The sequence below is a fragment of the Capsicum annuum genome, chromosome 10, assembly GCF_002878395.1.
Source record: "Capsicum annuum cultivar UCD-10X-F1 chromosome 10, UCD10Xv1.1, whole genome shotgun sequence".
NCBI classification, from domain to species: Eukaryota; Viridiplantae; Streptophyta; class Magnoliopsida; order Solanales; family Solanaceae; genus Capsicum; species Capsicum annuum.
Genome location: NC_061120.1, coordinates 50,735,004 through 50,752,749, shown reverse-complemented (window position 1 = coordinate 50,752,749; position 17,746 = coordinate 50,735,004). Strand labels below are relative to the sequence as shown.

The following is a 17,746-nucleotide window of genomic DNA, read 5'->3' as shown; positions in this document are numbered from 1 at the left end:
TCTTATTTATCTCCAGCATGGAAGGGTGCACCATCTAGTTTAGGAACTAGTTGGAGTCATCTCTATGCTCTCACTACCCGTCAAGAGTCTTAGGCATTGCCTAATGTCATGATAGATACATTGAAATGCTTTTCCCATGATACATATTGTTTACTTGATTCGGGGTCCTCTCTCTCTCTCTTATGTGACCTTATTTGTGGCCATGCATTTTGGTTTTGGTCCTGAGTCTATTTTAAACACTTTTTCTATTTCTACCCTGGTAGGTGACTCTGTGATTGCTAGAAGAGTCTATAGGTTGTGTGTGGTATCTATTTATAGTAAAGACACACTGGTAGATCTGTTTGAGTTAGATATGGTTGATTTTGATGATATATTGGGGATGGACTGGGTGCACTCATACTATACGTCTCTAGACTGTTGGACCCATAAGGTTTTGTTTAAATTCCTGTCATGACCCGAGGGTACCCCTGGTCGCAACAACAGTGCTTACGACTACAAGTGGCCACAAGCTAAATATGAGCTGGTACCTGTTGTAAGCATTGAACAAGATAGTAATACAATACATGCACAGAAATTAAGCTGATAAGATACTGTAAAACTAGATACTGAAATCCAAATACAAATATGTATGAAATATTTGATAACAACAAGTAACACTGAAATGCCTGACTGCTAACTAACTGATTGTCTGAAAGCCTCTAAACATCATGAGGAGTTGATGAGAGAGACCCCCAACTAACTTTAACTAGATGAACATATGTAGATACTGAAGTAACTAAAATAAACAAATCATGTTCTCGATGGATGAAGACTCACCACTATTGTTACTGAGTAACGCTGAGCTTTCTAAGAGCTATCGGAACTGTGTGTCCGAACCTATGTTATAAGACAACATAGCACAAAGAAAAGTATACAGTCAGTAATTTGAATGTACTAGTCTATGAGATGAGGACTGGCTGATATGCATGAAGTAACTGAGCATAAATACATGAACATGTAATATCTGAGAATGCAAGACTAATTATAAACATTTTTCTGAGATCCTGTAATTTAAAAGACTGAAAGCTGTATAACTGAATAACTAAAAATATATATATTTGGTCAAGCAAACCTGAAATGAATACACCGATTACTATACTGAGACTGTAGGAGATATCATAGAACTGACATGCCCTAATCTGAGCTAATCAGGGTCCAACTTGTAGCCCAGTTGGAAGGGTGTCAATACCGTGCCATAGGTACTAACACTGGCTGTGTGGATCCACTAATCTAATGTCCCGAAGGACCAGGGTGTCAAGTCTAAACTGACGGGTGACTCTTGAGAGGAAGTCAAGCCTAAACTGATAGGTGAACCCTCATATCCTACACTGGATACATAGGTTCTGACTCTGCCTAACTGACGGGGAAGTCTCCGTCCCTGCATTTTCTTGGTTCTAAATCCTACTCCCAACTGAACTGACACTAGTACTGAACTCAACTAAGTTTAACTGAACATTATTTCTAACAACTAAGAGTGCTCATTATGATCATAAATATCTAAGTAAATAACAAGACTCATGGTTTCACTGAGTTATTACTTGAAAGATCTAAAAACATGTAAAACATGTATGTATTAGGTGTTCATAACCCACGAGCACTGAATGATTATGAAATACAATATTAAGTCTTAACACTGTAGTATGAAATCATGATTCAAGACTCAAAGTATAGACATTTCATCAAACATGTGAGGATCATAAATTTGAACATAGGAATGTTTTAAACATGAGGAACAACATGATTACATGGCTAACTTCATAATTTGGGAATTTATTTCGAAATCAATTGAACATAAAATGGGAATAGCCACACTTAAAACATGATATGACTCATTCCACTTGAAAACACATGTAACCATCACTTGACATTGAAGTAACAAGAGATTCATGGATTTATTTCATCTTAAACATGTATAAACTCATAAATTAAATCAAAAGAGGGTTTTGGGGTTCCTTGGGTTAAAGGGACCCATGGATAAACATCCCACATACCTTAATAATTGAATTCTTGAAAATTTCTTGGATTGGATGCTTGAACTCTTGATTTCTTGAGGAAAAAGCTTAAATTTGTTCTTGGGAAAGAAGAAGGGTTTTCTTGGGATCAATTTGAGTGAAAGAGGAAAATAATGCCCTTTTGGAAGCCACAAATCGTGTTAAGGAAGGATTTGGGTTGAGGGAAATGACTCAAATTCTCCTTGAGCACTTAAATCAAAAAGTTGAACATACACATACCACGCAACGTGGGCTCTGTCCCATCGGAATGGACTAGGCAATGCGGGCCTTATTCCAGTGAACTAGGCCAAGCGATGCGGGCCTTATCTCGACGAAATAGCCCCCGTAGCGCGGGCCTATCCCGATGGACTCACTAGTTTTGTTTTCCAAATATGCCCCTACACCAGTCTAAAAATTTTAAAACTTCCCCGAGACATATCTTTAACACCCTAAACATGATCCAACTCAAAAATCAACGTCTCGAGGTCGGGAAGACCAAAATAAAAATCATCAAAGTTTAGGGATCTTAAAAATGACTAAGTCCTCAACATTTGGTAAAATTTTTCAAGATTTAAACCCCTTAATCATGCAACTAAGAGTTGAATCGAGCTTAGAATATTACGGGGTATTATAATATATCTCCCTTGGGAACATTCATCTTAGAATGAGACTAGTTAGACTGAGACCACTGAGAAAACTAAGATCATATACTGAACATGCACAACTTGAAACATGATTACATAACTGAGTCTGAAACATGATACATGAACTAAACTGATTTCGTGAATACATGCAATGACATGAGATTGGTTACATAACTGAAATTAAGAATAGAAAGGAGTCAATCTAAGAAAAATCATTACCTCAAGCTGAATCTGAGTATGCGGAGAAGAGATAAGGATACTTGGTTCGCATATCTACTTTTGCTTCCCAAGTATCTCCCTCAACAGACTGATTCCGTCAAAGAACTTTAACTAAGGGAACTTCTTTATTCCTTAGCCTACAAGTCTATCGATCAAGGATCTGAATTGGGACTTCTTTGTAGGAAAGACTATCCTTAACGTCCATATCTTCTAAAGGAATAACTATAGCTGAATCACCAATAAATTTCTGTAATAAGGAAACATAAAATAACGAATGTACTGATGCCAAATCTACAGGCATCTCTAGCTCATAAGATACTTTCCCAAAATGAGTCAAGATTCAATATGAGCTAACATAGTAGGGTTTGAGTTTCCCCTTTTTTCCAAATTTCTTTACTCCCTTCATAGGAAAAATTTTTAAATAGATCAAATCACCAACCTTGAACTCAAGATCCCTTCTTCTCACATTTGCATAAGATTTCTGACAACTTTGGGTTATCTTCAGCCTCTCCTATATCAAGTGAACTATCTCTATTGCTTCAAATACTGAATCTGGCCCTTTCAAAGAAGCTTTACCTACCTCAAACCAGCCAATAGGAGATCTATATCTCCTTCCATAAAGAGCCTCAAGTGGAGCCATCTGAATACTGTACTGATAACTATTGTTATAGGCAAACTCAATCAAAGGTAAGTGGTCATCCCAACTACCTTTAAAGTCAATAACTCATGCCCTCAGCATAACCTCTAAAGTCTGAATGGTCCTCTCTACCTGACTATCTATCTGAGAATGAAAAGATGTACTGAGATAAACTTAGGTACCAAGACCCTTCTGAAAAGCCTTCTAAAAGTGAGAGTTAAACTGAGTACCTCTATTTGATAAGATTGACAACAGAATCCCATGTAACTTAACCAAATCCCAAATATAAATCCTAGCATAATCCTTAGCTGATTACGAAGTATGAATTGGCAAAAAAATGAGCTGATTTGGTCATGCTATCGAAAATAACCCATATTGAATCATGTTGATGACGCGTAAAAGGAAACCTTGTCCAAAATCCATGTTCACCACTTCCCACTTCCAAGTGGGGATGTTAAACTCTTGAAATGTACCATTAGGCCTTTGGTGCTCAACTTTGGCCTACTGACAATTTGGACACTTAGTTAAGAACCCTGCAATATCCTTATTCATACCACTCCACTAATAGATTTGCCGCAAATCATGGTACATCATAGTTCCTCCTGGGTGGACGGAATACCACGCACCATGCACTTCTACTAAGAGCCACTACTTCAAACCATCGACACACAAAACACATAATCTACCCTAACAACGAAGCACACTATCTCCCCCTTAGGAGAAAACCTCTACCTTCTTATCTGTAGCTGCCTCCTTCAACTTAACAAAACTACGATCTTGTTATGCTTTTCTTTCACTTCAACAAACCAATGAAGATTCAGAATAACTCTAAGCCCATATACTACCCTTAGCTGAACCAACCAACCGAATACCTAATCTAGAAAGATATTGTACCTCATTAACTAACTTCTTCATATCTCCCTCAACATGAGAGACACTACCCATAGATAACCTACCACTATATTGGCCTTGCCCAGATGGTACAACACACTTATATCATAATCTTTTAACAACTCAAGCCACCTTCTCTGATGAAGATTTAGATATTTCTACGTGAACATGTGTTGTAAACTCTTATGATCAGTAAGCACATCAACATAGACTCCATAAAGATAATGTCTCCAAATTTTTAAGGAAAAAACAATAGCTGCCAACTCAAGATCATGAGTAAGATAATTCTTTTCATAGGGTTTAAGTTGTCTAGAGGCATAGGCTATGTCCTTACCTCTCTGCATAAAAACACAACCAAGACCAACTCTGGAAGTATTACAGTAACTACAAACCCATCTGAATCATTTGGCAAAGTCAAAACTGGAGCAGAAGTGAGTTGAGTCTTCAACTCCTGAAAACTCTTCTCACAAGAATCTGACCACTAAAATTTGACTTTATTTTTAGTCAATCAAGACATAGGGGATGAAATATAAGAAAACCCTTCAACAAACCATCTATAGTAGCCAACCAAACCTAAGAAACTCCTGATATCTAATGGAGAGATGGGTCTGGGCCAGTTTTTCACTACTTCGGTCTTTTGAGGGTCGACTATAATGCCATCACTGGAAATAATATGGCTAAGAAAAGCTACTGACCTCAGCCAAAATTTGTAATTACTAAATTTGGAAAACAACTGATGAGCTCTAAGGGTCTGCAACATAATTCTCAAAGGGTCTGCATGATCATTCTCACTATGGAAATAGACAAGGATATCATCAATGAAGACTATGAAGAACATGTCCAACTACTATTTGAACACCCTGTTCATCAAGTCCATGAAAGCTTCAGGGGTATTCGCTAGTCCAAAATATATAACTAGGAATTCAAAGTGACCACACCGAGTTTTGAAGGTTGTCCTCAGAATTTCACACTCTCTGACTCTAAGCTGATGATAGACAGATCTAAGGTCTATCTTAGAGAAATAACTAACACCCTGAAGTTGATTGAACAAGTCATAAATTTTGGGGAGTGGATACTTATTCTTGATTGTAACTTTGTTCAACTGATGATAGTCAATCCATATTTTGAGAGAACCGTCTTTCTTACATATGAATAAGACTGGAGTGCCCCATGGAGAAATACTGGGCCTAATAAAACCATTAGCTAAGATATCTCTTAATTGTTCTTTTAATTCCTTAAGCTCATATAGAGCCATTCGGTAAGGTAGAATAGAGATAGGCTGGGTATCTAAAAGAAGATCTATTCTAAATTCCCTCTTGGGAGGGACTCCAGGAAGATCTTTAGGGAATATATCTCAAAATTCATTTACTATAGGAACTGACTCAAGACTCTAAGTCTCAATAGTTGAGTCTTTGACTTGGACAAAATGGTAAACACACCCTTTAGATATCATCTTTCTTGCTCTAAGATATGAAATAATTTAAACCCTAAGCACTGAATTACTACCTTTCCATTCAATAACCGGTTCATTGGGAAACTGAAATTGAACAATTCTATTTTTGTAATCAACTAAGGCATAGAATGAGTGGAGCCAATCCATGTTGGGAATGACATTGAAATTGATCATCTCTAACTCTACAAGATTAACTGAGGTAATTTTCTAAGATACTATGATTGGGCAATTTTTGTATACCAATCTGGTTGTAATAAATTTACCCACTGGGGTAGATACTGAGAAAGGCTCTGCTAATGTTTCAAGACTGACTCTAAAATTGATGGCTATATAAGGAGTCTAAAAAGAAAGTGAAGCTCTTGGATCTAAAAATGCATAAACACAATGATGAAAAACCTATAACATACTTGTAACCACACCAGGAGAATTTTTCTTATCATGCTAAGCCTGGAGTGCATATAACCTGTTCTGACGCTGTGCACTGGTTGTACTAGATATAGCCCTTTGCTGAGTTGAGCGATTTACTGGAGCTAATGACAAATTAGACTGGCCCTATTAGAGATCACTTCTGCCCTTCTGATTGACTACCATACACTATCAAACCTTGTGGCTTGGCTTGACACAACTAAAACACACATCACTACCAGCCTTACACTCATTCTGATGATTTCTACCGTATTTCTTATAGAGCAGATTAGTATGACCACTGTTCATACTACCCTAGGACTTAGAGCCTGGTGCTCTATCCCGACTATCTTGCCTGAACTTAGGCACTGGCACACTAGTTGAAGATAGAGCTGGGGCTGAAAACTTTTAACGAAACTGAAAACGGTTACCACCTTCTGACCTTGGCTGAGAAAATTTAAAACTACCTATTTTGCCCTTATTATTCTCTCTCTCTCTCTCTCTTTTTATGTTTCTCTTCCTTAATCTGCAGAGCGTGAACCATGAGCCTAGATAGGTCCATCTCCTTAATCAATATGGTAGTCCTACACTCCTTAACCATATTGTTAGATAAACCAAACATAAACTTACTACTTCTAGACCTATTATCCTCCATCATAGAAGAAACATACCTTGCCAATTGAGTGAACTTAAGTGGGTACTCCCTTATGCTCATATTACCCTGCTTAAATTGATAAAATCCTAAACCTTTGCTTCTCTCAACTCTAACAGAAATAAACTTTCTAAGAAATTTATGGCAAACTCCTCCCACTCTATAGACCCTTCATCAACACCACATCATCCTTCAACTACTTAAACCAAGTGTGAAGTACATCCTGCAACTGATATACATCTAACTCTACACTCTCTCTCAAAATGACACCCATGATATCAATCACTTTCCACACCATATCCAGAAACTTTTATGGATCCTCCTCTGACTTGGATCCCAAAAATAAAGGGGGATTCATTCGAGTGAAATCTTGAATCCTAACTACAACTGTATTTGCCATTGGATTAACTGGGGCAACAACATGCTGGTTATTCTAACCAGCTACTAAATAGGCCAGGGTTGAAAAAGTGGCCCTAAATTTTGGTATGAGAAATATTCTCATTCAGGGGATCTTCCTGAATAGGTGGTGGTGTGGGCTGATCCCCATTCCTTCTTCCATTATTTCTTTTAGGAGGTATTGTCTATAAATGAAATAAAGAAAGAGTTAGAAAGAGATCTTAAATAGATCTTATGCTCTTTCATATGACATGAACACTGAAGAAAGGGAAACTTTCCTAAAATATTTCATAGCTTCTTGTCCATAAGTGTGGCATACTTCAAACCCATGTACATGACTCTACTCAACCTGACTTTCAGAATCCCTAGGATACTTGAAAACCTTAGGATCTGATACCAAGTTTTGTCATGACCCGAGACTACCCCTATTACGACAATGGTGCTTACCACTACAAGTGGCCATAAGCTAACCCATGAGACGGAACCTATTGTGAGCATTGAATAAGATTGTTATATAATACATGCATGGAAGGCAATCTTATAAGATACTATAAAACTAGATACTGATATACAAATCCAAATATGTATGAAATATCTAATAACAACTAGTAACTTTAAAATGATCGACCGCTTGACTAACTGATTGTTTAAAAGCCTCTAAACATCATAAAGATTCGATGGGATAGACCCCCAACTAACTCCAACTGGCTGAATATATGAAGATTCTAAAGTAATTAAAATAAAAATATCATGTCCTCTATGGATGATGACTCGCTACTATTTCTTCTAAGTAACACTGAGTTGTCTAAGAGCAGTCGGGAAACTATACGCTCGAACCTATGTTATAAGACAACGTAGCACAAAGAAAAGTATGCAGTAAGTACTTTGAATATATTGGTATATGAGATGAGGATTAGCTAATATGCATGAAGTAACTGAGCATAAATGCATGAACATATAATATATGAGAATGCAAGACCAAGTATAAATATGTTTTTGAGATCCTGTAATCTAAAAGACTTAAAGTTGTTTAATTGAATAACTAAAAATATGTACACTTAGTCAAGCAAACCTGAACTGAATACACTGATTACTGTACTGAGATTATGAGTGGTATTATGTAACTGACATACTCCAATCTAATCTAATCAATGTCTAGCCTGTAACCCCAGTTGGAAGGGTATCAGTACCATGCCACAATTACTAATATTGGTTTTGTGGATCCACTAATCTGATATTCTGAAGGACCAGGGTGTCAAGCCTAAACTGATGGGTGACCCCTGAGAGAAAGTCAAGCCTAAACTGATGAGTAACCCCTCATATCCTATCCTGGCTATATAGGTTTGGAATACAGAGACTGTTACTAACGACTCTGCCTAACTAATAGGGAAGCCATCATCCCTGCATCTGCTTGGTGTTAAATCCTACTCCCAATTGAACTGACACTGGTACTGAACTCTACTAAGTTTAACTGAACATTATTTCTAATAACTAAGAGTGCTCATCATGATCATAAATATCTGAGAAAATAACAAGACTTGTGGTTTTACTGAGTTATTCCTTGAAAGATCTAAAAGCATATAAAACACGTAGGTATCGGGTGTTCATAACCCACCAGCACTGAATGATAATGAAATACAATATTAAAGCTTAACACTGTAGTATGAAATCATGATTCAAAGACTCAAAGTATAGACATTTCATCAAATATATGAGGATTATAAATTTGAACATAAGAATATCTTAAGCATAAGGAACAATATGATTACATAGTTAACTTCATAATTTGGGAATTTATTTTGTAATCAATTGAACATAACATAGGAATTGCAACACTTAAAACATAATATGACTCATTCCACTTGAAAATACTTGTAACCGTTACATGACATTGAATTAACAAGAGATTCATGGATTTATTTCATTGTGAACATGTATAAACTCATAAATTAAATCAAAAAAGGGTTTTTGGACTCCATGGGTAAAAAGGACCCATGGATGAACATCCCATATACCTTGATAACTAATTTCTTAGATTGGAAGCTTGAACTCCTGGTTTCTTGAGAAAAGAGCTTGAATTTGTTCTTGGGAAAGGAGATGGGTTTTCTTGGGATAAATTTGAGTGAAAAAAGAAAATAATTCCCTTTTAGGATCCCTAAATCGTGTTAAGGATAGATAGGGGTTGACGGAAATTACTCAAATGACCCTTGGACATTTAAATTAAAAAACTGAACATACACATATCGGGCAACGCAGTCTCTATCTCGATGGAATGGACCAGGCGACACGGGCCTTATCCTAGTGGACTAGCCCAGGCGACATAAGCCTTATCCCAGCAGACTATCCCCCATGATGCGGGCCTATCCCGATGGCCTCACTAGTTTTATTTTCCAAAAATGCCCTACGCCCGTCCAAAAATTCCAAAACTTCCTCGAGACATACCTTTAATGCCTCCGAACGTGATCCAACTCAAAAATCAACTTCTCGAGGTTGGGAAGACCAAAATAGAAATCATTGAAGTTTAGGGGTCTTAAAAATAACTAAGTCCTTAACAATTAGTGAATTTTTCAAGATTTGGACCCCTTAAGTATACAACAAAGATCTAAATCGAGTTTAGAATATTATGGGTATTACAATTCACTAATGAGCCAGTTATTGAGTGGAGGATGGTTCCCTAGCTCCTAAGGGGAAGTTCATATCTTATCTTAGAGCTTAAAGATTAATCTCCAAAGGATGTCTCTATTATCTAGTCTAGGTTAAAAATTCTAACTCTTAGAGGGTCCTTCTATGCATTCTGTATCGATGGTGAATGAATTTCCTAAGATCTTCCCTGAGGACCTTCCTAGTGTTCCTTCTTATAAGGACATTGTGTTTTGGATTGATCTTGTTCCGGACACTTGCCCAATTTCTATTCTTTTGTATACAATGGCTTCAGATGAATTGATGGAACTAAAAGACAACTCAAGGATCTCTTATAAAAAGGTTTCATCCATACGAATGTGTCTCCTCGGGGAGCACCGATGTTATTCATGCGTAATAAGGATGGTTTCCTTTAAATGTGTATAAATTATTGGTAGTTGAACAAGGTAACGGTAAAGAATAAGTATCCTCTTCCAAGGATAGATGATTCATTTGATCAGTTGTAGGGTGCTAAGTTTTTCTCTAAGATTGATCTTTGATCCGGGTATCATCAGTTAAAGATTAGGGTAGTGGATATCCGTAAGACTGCATTCCGTACCTGGTATATTCATTTTGAGTTTTTTTTATGTCATTTGGGTTGACCAATGCCCTGCACTACAAGAAAAGTGCTTATTACTTAAGGATTTTTATAGGAATAATGTGGTAAAATCCCCAAGTAATTTAATTACCTATGGATTTTCTTACCAATTAGAAACCAAAGGAAATACCTTCGTAGGTAATTATTACCTATGGATTTATAAATCTCTAGGTAATTTAGTTGCGGATATAAATTTGCAGGTAGATTTAGCTGCGAAAATAAATCTGCAGGTATATTTAAATGCAAAAATAAATCCGCAGGTACATTATTTACAGATTTATTTGCGATTAACTATCAAAATTTTTCATAAATTATTTCATAAAATTTCATAAAAAAGGATTTTACCTACGGATTTTCACAAATTATGCCCCACAAAGATTTCCAAGTAAATTCAAAGGAAGTTTAGAGGTGAAAATTCATAATTAAAAAAAGAAAATTTTTTATGGATATTTATGAAACTATTTCGCAAGAAAATTCGTATGAAATGCCCCAAGTAAATCCGCAGGAACAAATTTTCTCAAGAAATTTTTTATGAATATTTAGCATGTACATCCCCATCGAAATTCCTAAGTAATAATTCACACATAAATTACTAGAAACATTTCACAATTAGTAAAAACTCAATTCAAAACCTCCAATAATTCTCAAAAACATCATTCAATACAAGTTTAATGTAAATCATTACAGCTAACAAAAAAATATAATTTATAACATCCACATCAATAATGTATGATTCTTAAATAGTTCAAAACAAAATATTCCAAACTTAAATCCTCAATAAAACTACCAACCATCTAGGTCAGAATCACTTTCACCCATGTTATCAGGATTAGAATCACTTTCTTTACGTCGTCAAAGTCATCATCACTTTCATCCTCATGAGGTTGGTTGTCTTCTTGAGATGGTGTTCATAATTTGAAGATGATTTCTTGTATACATTTTTCATCAATGAGTACAATTCTTTTCTCATCCTTTTATTTTTGTGTCACTCGTTCGGTAACTGAGTATACAAATCAACATTTGAAGCATCAACCTGGGGTTTAATCATCTCATTAATTTTTTTTGATAAATTTGACATTATAGTATCAAATAAAATCATAACAACCAACAAATATAAACATGTATATATTAGCATATAAAACATCATAAACTCAAAGTTGATTTTCCAGATTATTATGACTATTGTTATGACGTATTCTATTAAGATAACGGAGGATTAAATTAGAAGAATAAGAGAACAAGAGGAAGGGTTCAAGTGGTGCCACGTATTTAACACTTAATGGGAAGAAAACTCTTTTCTTATTTTTTAAAACTTTGTACCCGGTCAAATGGATTATACAAGGTACACTCCAATGGATTATACATTATCAAGGTATGTTGTAATGGATTATAGAAGAAGATTTACTCAATAGAAAATTCTCAAAGCAGAGTATTTTCATATAACCAAACATATTTATTTTGTAACTATACTTTATTATTTTCAAGTTATTAGTACACATTTCAAGTGACTATACTTAACCATTTTCAAGTCACAAATTCACAATTTCAAGTAACTACACTTAACCATTTTCAAGTCACAAGTTCGCAATTTCAAGTAACTACACTTAATCATTTTCAAGTCACTACACTTAATAATTTTCAAATAACTTACTCACATTTCAAGTCCCTAGTACACATTTCAAGTCACTACACTCAAACCATTTTCAAATAGCTAATTGACATTTCAAGTCACTATACTTAATCATTTTCAAGTAACTACACTTAACCATTTTCAATTCACAAGTACACATTTCAAGTCACTACACTTGACCATTTTCAAGTAACTAATTCACATTTCAAGTCACTACGTTTAACCATTTTTAAGTCACTAGTACACATTTTAACTCACTACACTTAACCATTTTCAAATAATTAATTCACATTTCAAGTCATTATACTTGTAGTGGTATGGTCTGTATACACTTTACCCTCCCAGACCCCACTATATAGGAATACTCTGAGTATGTTGTTGTTGCTCAAGTCACTATACTTAAAATTTTCAAGTAACTACTTTACATTTCAAATAACTATACTTAACTGATCTTGGGCATATTTATATGCTCAAAGCACCAATATGCACCCAGATTTAAACTTGCTTTGAGAACTTTTGTATAAATTCTTAAGTATATTTTAGCTTTAATTCTGTTTCGTGCCTAATGGATATAATTAGTGCTTTCAGGCTAAAATCTTAAAGAATTAGATGCAATTAGATGAAGTAATGATATGGAATGATGGAAGGAATACAAGGTATTAAAATATAGCTCAAAAAAGGCAAGCTGGAAGTCAGGAATTCTCATTTGGAGAGATTCCGCATTGCACCAACCAACAAAATGACACTGGTCAAAATCCAGTAAAGGTTCGTGATTATGGCGCATCGCGGAGAAGAAGGAAGTAACAGATGTCACTTTCCAGTATAGGTTCGCGATACCACCGCATTGTGGTGCAGTCTTAATTATCAATTTGTACGACGTAGAATTTTAGTGCATCGTGGAGGAAGGATATTTCACAATTGTCTAAATCCAGTGGCTCACCACGATAGTGGCGCATCGCGGTGAGGGTGTATTTCACAAATTTTCACTAAATAATTGAATTCCGCAATTGACTAGATTTTGATAGGAAATGGCATTTGAAGGCATGGTGCAATGCGCCGCTTGGAAAAAATTGGAAGATTTTTAGTGTTTTGTCCCAGCTATAAAAGGAAAAATTCAGAATAATTTTGGAGACTTTTCGCAAGCATAGGAGCGGAGGAAAAACATAGAATTTTTTTTAGGGTTCTTATTATTTCTTTTGAACTTCTGGACCTCAAGACTAATTTTGGGTATGATTAATTATTTGTATTTGATGTTTAATTCAAACATGAGTGGCTAAATACCCTTGTTCTGGGTTGAGGTCAATAATATGATTATTCTTTGATATTCTTTATAGTAGTTTCTTTTTGTATTATCACCTGGGTTGTTCTTAATTTCCTAAGCTTACTATTTTAATGCTTGGTCTCCATTAGAATAAATTTATATTTCTATGTGAATCTGGGAGGAGAACCATAGATTAGAACGAGGAAATTAAGGAGCAAGGTTCTTATCCTTTTATAAAATAAGGGGTTTGAATTAGCATCTAGGATAGGGATATACCTAGAAGCCTTGGTTGGTTCAATTGTAAGAATATAACTTTATGAATCTACAAGAATTGTTGTCTCTCTGTGGGAGTTGTAGCTGCAATATCAAACAGATAAAAGATTTTTGGTCGAGAGACCAAGATCGTTGCCTAAATCTTATGAATTAACAACCCGATAACCAATTAGACTTCTATAAGAATAGAGATTTGTATTATTGTTCGACAAGACTCAACCCTAGTATTATTATGATAACTATTTACAACCATTGCTTGCTTTGCTTTAGTCATAAAATTTTATTTCTTGTTTATTAATTTACATTTTTATTCTCAAATTCAAAATCATCTTGACACTATACAACACCTAATACTTATTATTTGAAACTAAAGTTGGTTAAATTTTTAGTTGCTTTGTCCTCGTGGGAATGATATCTGATTGTCTAAATCACTATATTAGTTGTACGATCATGTGCACTTGCATGTGCATCTGAGTCGCAATAAGTTTTCGACATCATTGTTGGGGACTAATATAATTAGTAAATTACTAAATTTTTGGTTTTGATATTAAGTTTAGGTGTTAACAACTTGATCTTAGCGGCTGAATTTTTACAGGTTTAGCTGAATCTAGGACTAGGGAGATATAAAGAACTGGTAGAGCCTTTTGCAGAACCAGAGCAAATCTTTCAACAAAGGCAAAGAATTGCTGAACAACGAAATAAACCAGTTGATCCAAATGTCAAGAATTTTCCACCTTTTGTCATTCCTGTTATTCCAGTTATTCCAGCTCAAGAAGCTGCTAGACCTATTTGTGAGGTGGAAAGCCCACTCACAAACCATGTGATGAGTATTATTCTAAAGCCTAAGCCCGGAGGTCGATTTGAATTAAAGCAAAATATGGTGCAATTGCTAAATTCAGTGGGGCAATTTCATGGCCTTTCACACAAAGATCCGCAGCAGCATATACAGACCTTCTTGAAAATCAGCGATACATACCTTCCTGAAGGGGTGAATCCTGATTATGTTAGGTTGACACTCTTTCCCTTCTCTATAATGAGGGAAGCAAAAAGGTGGCTACATGATGAACCACTACTCTCCATCACTACATGGGAAGATCTAGCTTAGAATTTTCTTATTTGATTCTTTCCATCTGAGAAGACGACACGCTAGGAGTGAAATCTTAAGTTTTAGAAAAAAAGATGGAGAAAATCTCTACCAAGCTTTGGAGATATTTTAGGGTATGCTTAGAAATTTCCCTCATCATCATCAATACAATTATGTTCTTGTGCATACTTTCATAGAAGGATTGGAGCCAAACATGAAGATTCTGTTGGATTTAGCAGTAGGTAGACAAGCTCTTGAGAAGATATATGAAGAATTGCACACACTATTGAATCAGATTTCACAAGGGAACCCTAACTGGCATGTAGACTCAAGAAGTACTCCTAAAAAGGTTGTAGGGGTATTGGAGGTAGATCAGTTTACTGCATTACAGGCACAGATTGCAACCATCCAAAATTATATGATTACTCTGCTTAATAATATAAATTTGGTGTTACCCAACCAACAGCTACAACGAATATAATCTAACAGGTAAATTCTTGGTTGAGGTTTACAGAAATGGTAAGCATATAGCTGATACTTGCACGAATAATCTAGATTCTTTCAACTATATGGGGAATGCAAATTGGCAGGGTCAACAAAAATTTTGTAGCACTTATAATCCCGACTGGAGTAACCATCCCAATTTCTCATAGGGTAGAAATTAGGCACAAAATGAAAATCAGTACAAGGGACAAGTGCAACCAAATCCATAGCCAGCTCAGAATACTCAAGCGACTACTTAATCTTGAAATATAGAGGAATTGATCAAGTAGTTTAAGGATTAACAAGATCAATTTGTAATTGAAATTAAGAATCAACAGGCACAGTTTGCAGCTGAGTTGAAGAGTCAACAATTGCTTACGAAAAATCTAGAGTTGCATTTGGGTCAAATTATCGGGGCATAGAATACAAAACCTGAAGGAGTATTACCTAGCGATACATAGACAAATCCCAAGAAGGTAAATACGGTTACAACAAGGAGTGGGCTACAAACTAAGGAGATAGTTCAAGAGCAGGTTAGTCCCCCAATTAATGATAAGGGTAGTAAAGACAATGCAGAGAAACAAATCAAGGAAAATGTGGCAAGTGAAGAAATTCATGTGGACAAGAAGACTCTTCCCTTACTTTTTTCTAAAAGGGAAAGGAAGCGTCAAGAGAAAGCTAGTTACAAGAAGTTCTTAGATCTTCTGAAGCAGGTTCAAGTGAGTCTTCCTCTTGTTGACATTTTGCATAGTACCAAAATATGCAAAATACTTGAAGGATATTGTTTCTAATAAGAACTGCTTGACCGAGTATGCTACATTTGCACTTACTCAAGTGTGCACGTCCAAGAATAAAAATAAATTACCCATGTAGCTTAAAAATCCAGGTAGTTTTATCTTGCAGATTACCATTAGACAAAATATTTATGCATATGGGTTGTATGACTTGGGAGATAGCATAAATATTATGCCCACATCATGGTACCGAAAGATGGGTCTTAGGAGTCCCAAACCCACTACTATTATTTTGCAGTTGTTTAATAGATTATTTGCTAGACTGGATGGGATTATTAAGGATGTTTTGGTGTAAGTGGGATCCTTAATCTTTCTAGTGGATTTTGTAATTCTTGACTTTGAGGTTGATCCTGTTATTCTATTTATTTTAGGACGACCTTTCTTAGCAACAGGGTAGTCACTAATCGATGCAACAGTCAGGAAAATGACAATACGAGCACATAATAAAGTAGAAGTCTTTGATATGTACAAGGTATTGAAACTGCCAGCTATATATGAGGAGTTGTTATCTATATCAGTTATTGACCTTGCTTCTGATTGGTAGTTGTTGTTGTCTAATGATCTATTAGAGCAAGCTTTGATGGGTCATGATCTTTATAGGGATGTGGAAGCATGGGAATTGGTCCAGGTTATGAATTTGGCAGTGGTTGAGATGATGAAAGTGTTTGTCAAACCATTGAATAGGCCAATTGGCCCATCATCCAAGCCCTCTATTGAAGAAGCATCTAACTTGGAGCTTAAGGTTCTTTATCCTCATTTACAATATGTTTTTCTTGGTGATCAAGATACTTTGCCTGTTATTTTGTCTGTAAGATTAACAGATGTGTAGGTAGAGAAAGCTATAGCTGTCCTAAAGAGAAGAAGAAAGGCAATTGGTTGGAAAATGTCCGATATTACAGGAATTAATCTAGCATTTTGCATGCATAATATCTACTTGGAAGAGGGTTACAAACCGAGGGTGCAATAATAAAGAAGGTTGAATCTTGTGATGAAGGAGATGGTCAGAAAAGAAGTGATCAAGTGGTTAGATAGTGGTCTTGTTTACCCAATATACAATAGCAAATGGGTAAGTCCAGTACACTGTGTACCGAAAAATGAGGGATGACCATGGTAACTAATGATGATAATGAGTTGATCCCCACACACATGGTGACCGGTTGGAGGATCTGTATTGACTATCGGATGTTGAATGAAACAATTCGTAAAGATTACTACCCGATTTCTTTCATTGACTAAATACTGTATAGATTGGCGGGACAAGAGTATTATTGTTTTTTGGATGGGTAATCCGACTACAACCAAATAATCATAGCACCAGAAGATCAGGAAAAGACCACTTTCACTTGTCCCTATGGCATATACGCATTCAGATGCATGTCCTTTGGCCTATGAAATGCACCTACTATATTTTAGAGAAGTATGATGGCTATATTCTCCGACATGGTTGAATACTTTGTGGAGGTATTCATGGATGATTTCGCTTTGTAAGGTAATTTTTTAAAAAAATGCTTGCAGAATCTTGACAGAGTTCTAGCTCGATGCGAATAGAAAAATTTGGTGTTGAATTGGAAAAAGTGCTACTTTATGGTTAAGGAAGTAATTGTCCTAGGCCATAAA

At 35.7% G+C, this 17,746-nt stretch overlaps 1 non-coding gene across 1 annotated transcript; it reads right to left on the bottom strand.

Moving 5' to 3' along the window:
• Positions 1–14,913: 14,913 nt before the first annotated feature.
• On the bottom strand, positions 14,914–15,016 carry LOC124888265. The gene has a single exon (XR_007046396.1). It is a non-coding gene; the product is annotated as a small nucleolar RNA R71 (small nucleolar RNA).
• Between the last annotated feature and the right edge of the window lie 2,730 nt (positions 15,017–17,746).